Source organism: Eumetopias jubatus, unplaced genomic scaffold (genome assembly GCF_037043125.1).
Source record: "Eumetopias jubatus isolate StellerSeaLion01/CBP00866 unplaced genomic scaffold, mEumJub1_p1.0 scaffold_2, whole genome shotgun sequence".
Classification (NCBI taxonomy): domain Eukaryota; kingdom Metazoa; phylum Chordata; class Mammalia; order Carnivora; family Otariidae; genus Eumetopias; species Eumetopias jubatus.
Window position 1 is genome coordinate 85,886,242 of NW_028274808.1, and position 11,815 is coordinate 85,898,056.

General features: G+C 42.9%; 1 long non-coding RNA gene across 1 annotated transcript; it reads right to left on the reverse strand.

The window, feature by feature from the left end:
• Window positions 1-1,216: 1,216 nt before the first annotated feature.
• On the reverse strand, window positions 1,217-10,166 carry LOC114208267 (uncharacterized). Its single transcript, XR_003608998.2, has 3 exons — window positions 10,097-10,166; window positions 4,595-4,662; window positions 1,217-2,892 (listed from the first exon to the last, which is right to left on the reverse strand). It is a non-coding gene; the product is annotated as an uncharacterized LOC114208267 (long non-coding RNA).
• Between the last annotated feature and the right edge of the window lie 1,649 nt (window positions 10,167-11,815).

Below are 11,815 nucleotides of genomic sequence, written 5' to 3' on the forward strand. Positions count from 1 at the left end.
ACCTTAGATACTACCAGCATTCTCCTGTCCTCTCCATGGTGCCAGAGCGGCCATGAAAGCTGCAACTGTCCCTGCCCCTAGGCATCACCACTCTCCTGAGATTTGAAACCCGGGGTGAAGACCAGATGAGCTGCATTCGAGTCATGTGCCCATGTCTTAGTTTTCATAGGTAGGGAAAGAGAATATCTGACCCTGGGGAGTTTCCAGGGTGGGAGCCGGGAATGTTCAGTTGTTGGGTAGATAATAGACAATGTCTCTACAGCTTCCTTCAAAAGGTTACATTTGAAGCAATATCTAAATAATCAGCAGAGGCAGCCACATGAAGATCTGAAGAAAAAGGGGCACCTGGGTGTCTCGGTGGGTTAAGCATCCAACTCTTGATTTTGGCTCAGGTCATGATCTCAGGGTCGTGAGATCAGGCTCTGTGCTGGAGATTCTGATCCCCCCCCCTCCAAGCTCTCTCTCTCTCAAATAATGAATAAATAAATCTTTAAAAAATCTGAAGAAAATACATTATAGACCAAGAAAACAGCAGGAGTAACGACTAAAAAGGGGTTAACTTGGAGTTTGCAAGGGATATAAAGTCTCTGGATGGCTGGAACATAGTAGACAGGGGAAAAGAGACAACAGACAAGATCCAAGAGGTATCAGAGGACTGGCATGTATGACCCTAAAGATTATGGAAAGAACTTTGTATGGTATTTTTATTGCACTAAGAAACCATTGCAGGATTATAGGAAAGAAAGTGATACGACCCTTCCTGGTGGTGTGCACTTAAAATTAGAAGTATATATATATATATCTTAGATTTTAAAAATGTTATAGCAACATTAAAGCATTTTAGGAAAAAAATTTTTTAAACTTTTATTTTTTTAAATTTTTTTAAAATTTTATTTTATTGTTATGTTAGTTACCGTACTTTACATCATTAGTTTTTGATGTAGTGTTCCATGATTCATTATTTGCATATAACACCCAGTGCTCCATTCAATATGTGCCCTCTTTAATACCCATCACCAGGCTAACCCATCCCCCACCCTGCTCCCCTATAAAACCCTAAGTTTGTTTCTCAGGGTCCATAGTCTTTCATGGTTCGTCTCCCCCTCTGATTCCCCCCTTCATTTTAGGAAAAATAATTTTTAATTCTCTTCTGTTTTTTTAAAAGATTTTATTTATTTATTTGACAGAGAGAGAGATAGCAGATAGTGAGAGCAGGAACACAAGCAGGGGGAGTGGGAGAGAGAGAGAAGCAGGCTCCCCGCCCCCCGAGGAGGGAGCCCGATGTGGGGCTCGATCCCAGGACCCTGGAATCATGACCTGAGCCGAAGGCAGACGCTTAACGACTGAGCCACCCAGGTGCCCTGAATTCTCTTCTATTGATACTCTTTTCATTTCTGCCTCTTCCCTCTGAATTTTGCCTATATGCACATTTAGTTTTATATCTCTGCCTATTGTATATAGACTTTTTTACATTGTATTCTGTTTACTGAATAGTATATACTCTACATTGTTCAACCTAGGGATAATGCAGTACTGCAAATTTGTCTTCACAAACATTCTTGAGGATGAACATTTAGGAATGAGATTACAGAGTCACAAGTTACAAAGTTTTACTTAAAATGCAATGCGTATTGCCACAGAGCTTTCTGAAAGAGTTGCATTGATTTATAATGTTCCTGAAGTCCACAGGTATATTAGTTTCACTGGTTATATAACTGCTGATTTTGTAGCTGTAATTTTATCCAGGCTGTTCTCATTTTCATTTGTTTGATAACTACCGCCACACAAGTTCATTGAGGCCACAAGGAAGCAGTGGGTGGGACAGTAGGAAGAAGGGAAAGGGAAGGCTTTATTTCTCTGGCCCAGCCTCCACCTTTAGGGTTGTGAAACCACATCCCTCTCCTTTCCTTGAGATTCCTGATGTGTCCTACCAGTGGCATCTCCTCTCTTGTGGCTCCCATAGATGGTGGCTTCGTGGCTGGCTCCACGCCTCAGCACATGGGTCTTCATTCCCTCCTCCCCCTCTATGACTGTCCATATGTCCTCTGCCTTATTTGATAGGTAGCTGCTCCTCCCTTCTGTGCTTCCAGTGTTAAGTTACTGAAATGGGAAAAATTCCCACCACCCTCGCAGCCATCATGTTTGCTGCAAAGAGTGCTTCCTGGTGATCTCCGTTTTCTTACAGAGATTCAGTCATTCATTCATCTAACAACTAATCATTCAGTAGTGTATCCGTCACAACCTTGGCAGGAAACAGATGGCTCCTTCAAACTGGGTATCTGAGAAGAGCTTAATAAAGGGATTATTTGCAAATGTGGGCAGGAGTTAAGGAAACCAACAACGGATGACATAGTGCCCAGGAAAGGGCAAGAAATAGGTTCTGTTGCCATCTAAAGGGTCAAGAGGAGAGGGTGGTTATACAAAGCCCGCGGGAGTAGCTTGATGGAGAGGAGCTGTGCTTTGAGAAGAGGGGTGAGGGCAATCCATAGCAAACCAACAGGGAGGACATCAGGGGAATACAGACCCCAGTTTCAGTCTCCTCCTTCCACCTGGCCGCAGCCTCCATTGGTTGAATCTGATCAGAGGCCATAAAGCACAAGAACCTCTTTAATGGACTCAGGAGTTGGAGGACACAGTGGCAGCACCAGTGCTCATGCAGATAAAACTCCTGGGATGAATGGCCTGAGCTTCCCATGACGACTGACATGAACAGGAATAAAGGCCATGCTGGGTTTGGTCTGGACGGTCTTAAGGCAAATAATGGCACTGAGGCTGCCAGTGTTTGGAGGGGATGGAGGGAAGAGTGACGGCCTTGTCCGGAGGGGGCAAAGTTCTTGTGCCATCTCTTAACTCGTCACGGTGAGGAGATATCTGGGGAGAGGCAGTGTTTTCCTGAACACAAGAGATCCAGGGGCTACTGTTAGACTCACAGCCCGGTCATACTGTTACTCTTCATTTTGCTGTGTTCAATCACCCCATGGCCTCCCACCACCCACTCACTGTCCCTCCATCAAGAATGTGCATGCCACTTATTTCGTAACTAGCAAGTACTGGTTCAAGGTGCTAGAATCCAAGGATGCGCGCTATGAACCTTCCACTCAAGAGACTTCCAATCTAGGATAGGGAGATCTCGCTATACATAAGCATAAAATTAGAATTCAAAGTAATCATCACAGTGAGAGAAATACACAGAGGATACTATGGGGGCACAAAGGACGTCAGGGCACGCACCCTGGGGAGGTGAACATCTCCTCTGTGGGCAGGGATTCTCTGCTGAGAGCCTACTGTTGAATGGTGATACTCAGAGATTCTCCAAGACCCCCACTGCTCTGCAAAGTATGAACTTCCTTCCTGTGAATGTGTCTTTTAAATATATTGTGTATTTCTTCTTTGAGGAATTATTGTTTCTATTCGTGTTTTTTCTTAGAAATTTAAATCCAGCTTTTTAGTTATTATAGATAGCATTCTGTCATATTTGGTGCAAATCTTTTTCACAGCCTGATTTTTTTCCCTTTTAATGTTAGTGATGTTATTTTGCATTGTGTGGGTATTTTTAACGTTTGATTATTCAAACCTGTCATTTGTCAGTCTTTCTGTTTAGATTGTTTATGTTTCCTGGGGGGCACCTGGGTGGCTCAGTCAGTTCAGTGTCTGCCTTAGGCTTGGGTCATAATCCCAGGGTCCTAGGATTGAGCCGCACGTCCAGGTCCTTACTCAGCAGGGAGTCTGCTTCCCCCTCTCCCTCTGCCCCTCCCCCTGCTTGTACTCTCTCTTGCTATCTCCCTCTCAAATAAATAAAATCTTTTAAACAAATAGATCGTTTATGTTTCCTTATAGCTGAGAACATTATCACTCCTCTGTAGATCTACAAAGATTTTATTTTATTTTCTACAAGACTTTCATATAATTTTGAATTATTGAGCACTTTTAATCTACTTGAGAATAATTTTGCATGTCCTTTAACATGGGGGCACAAATTAATATTCCTCCCAAATATTTTAACGTTTTCTATACATCATCCAACTTACTACTAAAACTTTAGGCAAATCCAGAGCCAAGTCTGCCACCCAAACCATTAGAAGCTTCCTTTGGGACTTACACTAATCCATTAATCAATATCCTTGGTGATTCTCCCATAGATCATCCATTCAGTGTGTGTCCTTTGCATGGTAATTGCCTTATTCCTGCCATAGATGGTAAGTTCCATGAAGGCAGGGATCACCCACAGATCCCCACCACCTAACAAAATACCTTACACATTATTTATTTGGCACCATAAACATTTGTGGAATGAATAAATTTTAAAAAATAGAAATAATTAAATCCACCCACTGGTTTAATACTCATCTTCCTATAAGTCCACCAGGAAAACACGAAAGGCTCTCAAAATCTGACTTACATAATTTCCCGGACACATTAATCTTATCAAAAGAGAAAATTAGGTTAGGCTCAATGTATCCCTAGTGGGTGCATTCTGACTGCTCTCTTGTCTGAGCACTCACAAAACATCTGCTTCATAATCCTTTCTAGAACCTTGTCTAAAATCATCAGCAAGCCTCTAGATTTCCAGAACCCATTTTCACCTTGCCCTCACCCTTTTTTGAAGATGAGAACAGGGACCGTGTCTTATTTGGTTTGGTTTCCTCTCTGCTAAGCAGCATTCTGAAAAATAAAAAGTAATTGCTTAGTAAGTGTTTAATAAATGAATGAATGAAAAATAACTGGTTATTATCCACTAAAATCTTCTAGGCAGCTTAAATGAAATTATTCAAATAAACATGTAATGTTGGGTAATGCACGCCAACAAACCAGCCCTGTTCTGTGCTTCTTTTAGGTGTGATGTAGAGGCAGCTTTGAAAGTGCTCATTGTCCCAGAAAGGATTCACGAGGAGGCAAAAACAGTGAGCTAGTCCCCGAAGGGAGTTCCGACATCCGGGAAAAGTGCTTCCTGGTCAGTGTGGCAATCCTCAAGTCTAGATTCTTGGAGCAAGATGTGGCCCAGGTTGGGTAATGTTTGCAGAGATATGGCTTCAATTCCAATTTGCTGTTGTTTTGAGGACTTTTATTTTATGCCCTTGCCAATAAAAAAAGAAAGAAAGCAAATTTGTGTGTGTCACAATTTCTTCTCAGGTCTGACCACAGGTGCAAGAGTCCAAGTTGAATCACTAGGTCTTTGGATGTGCAGCAAGAGTATTCTTAAAACAAAATGAAATGTTAGCAAGTCATCTGCCTTTAATATTTTAACTTAATTCTTAAAGTTATTGCACATGGATGGCGTTCAGTACCATTTGTCATAAAGCAGAATCAAGCTAATGTTACTGAAGGTCAGGAGGAAAGTCCTCCAGTTTAATGAAGCAGCAATATTAAATTGGAATGAGTAAATTTGTATTGGAGAATCTGATAAGCAATGCCCAATCTAAGGAGAGGCATGAATGCAAGGCTAAGGCTACGTTCTGTAATGATGTGTTCTAACCAAGATGATCGGTGCCCTCCATTGGCCTGGAGACTGATTGGCACGGGTCAAAAGAAGTGGGTACTCAGAGCAAGCTTTCCACTCCGCAGGTGATCCGCAGCAGGGGGCAAGAGAGGGACTTGCTTGCTCACTTGCTCCCTCCACGCCTCCCTGGAGGGCTGCTACCAAAACAGGGGGCCCATGGGTTATAGTTTGCTGACACCTGCCCTATACTTTCCACCTTTTTGAATAATGTTCCTTGATCCTCCTCTGGCTGACACCTGGCTCTCCCTGAGGCCATGTCTTCCCCTGTAGCCCTCTCAGGTGGTCGGGTAGTTATTTACTCCTCACGCTATGGAGCCAGAGGTGAAACAGGTGTTCTCCATGCTCCACTTTGTTGCTTTGAGCCTGTGCCCCCTCAAGGAAAAAAAAAGCCTCAGCTTTGAACCTCACTCGTCACCACCACCTAGTTTCAGCTCTCTACCACCCCTCACTCCTTGAAGATTTTAGCAGCCAATTCACTATTAGTGTCTTTTAAAATGAGTCCGGTTATTATTCATGTGAGGTCAACAACCAATATTCTTTCCAGGATCCTGGCTTTTTGGTTCCTTCATCTCCTTTCTCCAATGGCTTTGTCCTCCCTTCGAGCTCCGCTATTCACTTCTACAGTCATACCTTCAACATTCTCATTACAAATAATTGCAACACCCCCAAAGTTAATTTCAGACATCCCACCTTTCTTACCCACCCCCTTATTATCTTTTGAGCTTTTTCCCTCTGGTACCCCAACACAATCTTTCTATATCACCAGGACTTTAATCCAATGCTTTTATCACCTTCTACTTTTCCACCCCCTTGATGTGCTCTCTCCCATCCCCATTCAGTTAAAATTCAGTAGCCTGTCATTATAACCATCCCTTTGCATGTAGACTTGACTCCCTTGCCCCTCTCTCCCTTGTACTGGCTTGACTAAACCAAAACCCTAGTGAAATTTCAAGTCTATTGGTTGCTTATACTCTCACAGCATGGCCAGACTAACACCCAAACATGCTGACCGATTTCACTTTAAATTCATTGTCATTAACCTCAAGTGGTCCTTGATATTGCCTGGTACTCATCCTGATTCCATCACTTTATGTTCCTAGGCAGCCAGTTCATGTCTTCTGTCTCTGGAAACCTCCAACATCTCCTCCCCCATCTTTGCCCTCAGCTGATGGTGCTATTTCCTATGTCACTGAGAAAACAGAAGTGATTTTCCCCAATACCACATCCAACCACTACCTGCCTGTGCCCATATAGTCTACCGTTAGGTCCTATCCTGTCTGACCTACCCAAGGACATTAACCCAGCAAGTGTCCTGTTCTTCCTTGAGCAACATCAACTGTCCCCTCTCTACTGAATAATTCTCATTAGTGTACAAGCATGTTGTTATTTTCCCATTTGAAAAAAAAAAAAAAAAACCTCTCACGACTCTACTGTATCCCATTTATCTCTTTCCTTGACAGCAAAACTTAAGACTTGGCTATTTTCACTGTGTGCAGTTTCTCCCTTAAACCCACCTTCTCCCACCACCACTTCACCAAAACTGCTCTTATCGAGTCACCAGTGACTCCACACTACTCAGGTCCGACGGGCGATGCCCGGTCCTCATCTAATTGATCCCCCATCACCTTTTCTATCTGTGTATGCCTGGGGAGTCCACAGTAGACTGTGTGTCTGAAGAACAGAATAGGGTTCTGGTTTTATGAAATTAAATTTGTAGAATATGAACAAACCCATCTATAAGAATGTGTCGTGTAGCTACTCACCCATCTGCCTTCTCTGAGTTAACGATGATTTATGACAGAGCAGTAGTAAGGAATGTTAATTGGCTTCATTTTAGTATACTTAGATTTCTTGCCAGGGACTGTGGATTGATAGGGGGAAAGCTTTAAGGAACACTGACACTTTTGTTTTCCAACCAAAACAGCTCTTCCACTCTTCCATCTCTTTCAGTATTTAGAGTCACAGAATAGTGTTAGACTTGGAGTGTTCTTACAGAACAACTATCCAACTTTTCATTTGATAGAGAGAGTCCAGAAAGGCTAAATGACCTTCCCAGAGCCTCACAGGCCATTAGTGACCTATTTGAAATAAAACTTCCCTCCAAGTTCAATAACATTTCTATCACACTTGCTGCTGATCTGCTTCCTCACAGTTCCCTCAATAGCCACATTCTGTAGAGATACTGTCCATTCAGTTTCCAAGGAATCCTGTTATTCTCTTGGACTGTGCAGGTCTTTAAGTCTGGCATCCTTTCCAACATACTTGCAGCTGATAGGTTTTCTAACAGTTCTTTCAATGCGTCCGTTCTGTACTGATATATGAACCCAATATACTTGCAGCTGATAGGTTTTCTAACAGTTCTTTCAATGTGTCCATTCTGTACTGATACATCTCATTCACTTTGTAGGGAGCCCTACGGTGCTCCTGGATGGTTTGGGATCTTTGGTTCCATCAACGAACATACTTCATTTATCAGGGCTAAATCTGACAGTGGCTTTGATTTGTTGCTTTGCTCTCAAGCTGTAAGAGAGATATGTTTGGCAGAATCCCAGAGTGCATTCCAGGGCCAAACAGAACTTAAAGATGTTCTTGATTGTGCAACCGTTCCTAACATAAAATCCTAGAGTGGTGGCTTGTAGGGTCAAATGCAGTTGCAGTGCTCCTGTTTCCATACCGGAGGGAGCCCTCTGGCCTCTGAACTCCTTGACTTTGTGACAGGCTCCTGAGCTGGCTGAATTGTTTTGCAACTAAATTGTTTTTGTATTTATATGTATAGTCCAGAAAATGGAAGGAGAAATGAGACAGTTCCCCTCCCCAAACACACAAATGACAGACCTTTTAGGACAACAAGAAGCAAGGACACCTCAGTGAGATAAACTAGTTCCAAGAACAAAAGAAAACTTGCTGAGAGGTATTACCATACCTAAAGAAGGACTGTATCAATGTTTAGGGGGCTCTTAATAGCAGCCATAATGAAAATGAACACTTACCTTTGTGCCAAATACTATTCTGGACTCTTTATACATATTGCATTATATGAATTACATTTTATCATCATAATTCTATAAAATAGACACTACTGTGGATGGGAAACCTGAGACACACAGAGATTAAGTAGCTGCCAAGTTCACACAGCTAATACAATGATAGGACAAGATTTGAACCAGGTCCTTACTCCAGAGTCTTCACCCTTAACCACTGTATATGCTGGCTTTCTGGAAGCCACAAATAGGAGAATTAGTGTCCACTCTTGGCAGAGCCAGATGAGGACCTTGGGCCAAACTATATTTCCCTCTGACCCTACTGGCCAGGCCATCCCTTCAGTGAAGAAGACGTCCTCGTGCTATCTCAATGAGGGAGCGATTCTTAATAGCATCCATTCTTCTGAATCTCCATTTTTAAATTAACTTTAAGACTATAATTTGGCCTCTCACACAGCTCATCCTACAAAGGGAGAATGCAAAGGAACCATGGGCATTCTAGTTTTTTGCTCAGACTCTGTGGGGTTTGGTTCACATGAATCTGACAGTTCCTCTGAATTCACCCTGTGGATGCTGACAGATCAGATGCAAGGCTAAGAGCCAGAGGCCCCAATGTAGTGAGTACCACCCTGGGCAGATCCGGATGCTGATTTCTCCTGGAAACTGCAGACATCTTGGCATCACAAACCCTTTCCTTTGAAGCTTCAACTGTTCTATCTACCTTATTAGATTGGTGGCTTCTTGATGGAAACCACCATGTTTTAGATGTCTTGGTATTCCTAACACACTGGAAAGTCATTGCCCTGCCCACTCCCTTAGGAAATTTCAGTGTTCTTCAGGTGACTTCCAGCCATCAGAACTGCATCTCTGTGCTGAGGGCTTCCCCCGCGCCCAGAACAGCAGAAGGCACACAGCAGGCTGGAATCACCTGGTAATTAATCTACACCCCTCCCAATAGTCTTCCACCAATGAGTCTTGGGAATAGGTGTATAAATACCCCAAGCGCTCGCCTCCCTTGGGGGGGATAATGCTGAGGTCCTATTACACCCCCCCCCCATTTTCCGGCAGGATTAAGTTTCAATCACACGGGCGCCTGGGTGGCTCAGTCATTAAGCGTCTGCCTTCAGCTCAGGTCATGATCCCAGGGTCCTGGGATTGAGCCCCGCATCGGGCTCCTGGCTCAGCGGGAAGCCTTCTTCTCCCTCTCCCTCTGCCTCTCCCCCTGTTCATGCTCTCTCTCTCTCTGTATCTCTGTGTCTCAAATGAATAAATAAAATCTTTAAAAAAAAAGTTTCAGTCATACACTTGTGTCTAGCTTAATGACACAACCTTATTGGCTGCTTCCCAATCCCCATCTCCTCTAGAGCCTCCAGGTCCTGGAATCTGTGTTTCAGAGTCTCCTGTGGTGGAAACCCAAAATATAACACAAAGGGCAAAGGCAATAATGGTTACAGAACACTCATCGTGGCCAGCATCGTGCTAGGATTGTGATAGGTATGACCTTATTTACTCCTCTCCACAGCAATGGGAAATAGGGAGCTCTTTCATAGATGAGAAATCTGCAGTGTTCACAGTCACGTAGCTGCACAGCAGGGCAAGCTGGACACTGAATACTCACCATTCTTTTTGGCCTGATGGCCATCCTGTTTCCATCCAACCCTGTGGCTCAGTCCAGGGCTTCACATTCTGGAAAAAAGACTCAAAAATGTGTGAAATCAATTTGTTGATATTTCTGGAATAGCCGCTGATGATTTGTCATCTATTACCTATTCTGTGGATAGATCAGTAACAATAAAACATGTATCAACTTAAGCAAGTGTTTTCAAAACACCTTTTTCTTCTCTGTTCTGTCTCTTTTCATGGAGATTGAGACTGGGCCAAAGTTAAGCCAGGGAGCAGGCATGACTCATTAACAGCCTGCTCAGCAGGCTGGGCTGTAAAACTCTGCATACCAACTGAAGACAGACACAGAGGCAAGAAAAGCAGGAAAGCAGCAGGGGGGTCAAGACCAGGGCCCACACCTACAGACCTTGTTTCTTTCCCACAAAAAATATTTCGGAGCTACTGTGTGGACATAACCTTAAGAACTCCCCAGAGAAAGGCAGCTAGCTCAGTGAAGGTTTGGTGTCCTCTCATGTTTGGCGAGGAAGTGGCCAGATTTCTGTTTTTGTGGCCTCCCAGGAAAACTGTAATTTTTTCCCCCCCAAATATCTCTTCAGGGTCAGTCTACCGGTCTTTACTGGTACGTACGTACATAGAATATAAACTTCAGAGCATGTTCTTGTCCTCAAAAAGTTTAGGGTCTAACAGCAGAAGTCACCAAGCTGATTCTTCAGTTGAATGAAATGTCCCCCCTGTCTCCATTGTCATGCCTCTCCTGGATCTCAGAACAGAGTGACTCCCTTAATCACTCAAGGACAGAACATTGCCGGTTCTGCAAACTTCTCAGGGATAATTTAGTTAGCGTCTAGCTTCTAGACAGGCCTCAACTCTGAAGGTAAGACAAGTGGTGTTGAATAGGGGCTCTCCATACAGATCACCTATGAAGACCCTCCCTCTTGATATGATGAGAGAGATTGTCTGTTAGGGAGTAATTGTCCTATAGCCACTATTGATTAAACACTGAGAAACATGCTTAGGTTGCATTTGCTGTCAACCAAACTAGTGATGGCTCTGTGTCTTCCTATAAATTCTTCTTTTCCAGCTGGGCTTTTTTGTGGTTTAGTATTAAAATAGACACTTCCTAATTAGACAGATCTCTGTCATGAGGATCAATTTGAGAACTTCTGTGGTATTTTCATATTAGATATCTCTTCACAAATCAGCCCTGTGCTCTCCCAGCTTTTCTAAATCATAACTCACTGAATAGCTCCTTAAGCAGGCAACAGCCTCATAACTAGTAATTAGTGTCCTGTCAGCTGATATCAGCAGCATTAGTTTTTAGCTGCTGACATCAGCAAGTCCATCATATACTTAACGCTATAGCTACTCATAATTGTGATGAATACATTTGAAATACCCAATTAATAAGAAGATTTTTTTTAAAAGAAAACCATGTTTGGATGAAAGTATATAAAACAAATTAAAATAAGAATTATAAGCCAAATTTCAGCACAAAAACAAGTCTGTAAGAGTCCACAGTCCTAGACAGTCTTCCAAGCTCTGGCACAGACATCTATCATAAATCCACAAACAAGTCTGCTCTCTTCTGATTAGAGGATGGAGTTGTTTGGTCAAGGTTATAGAGAACATCTGTTTTAATGACAGAAGTCAGTAGAAGAGCAGTACTGTGAGCCTCTCCATAATTTTTTTATTCACTGATGGTTCCGGAAAGAGT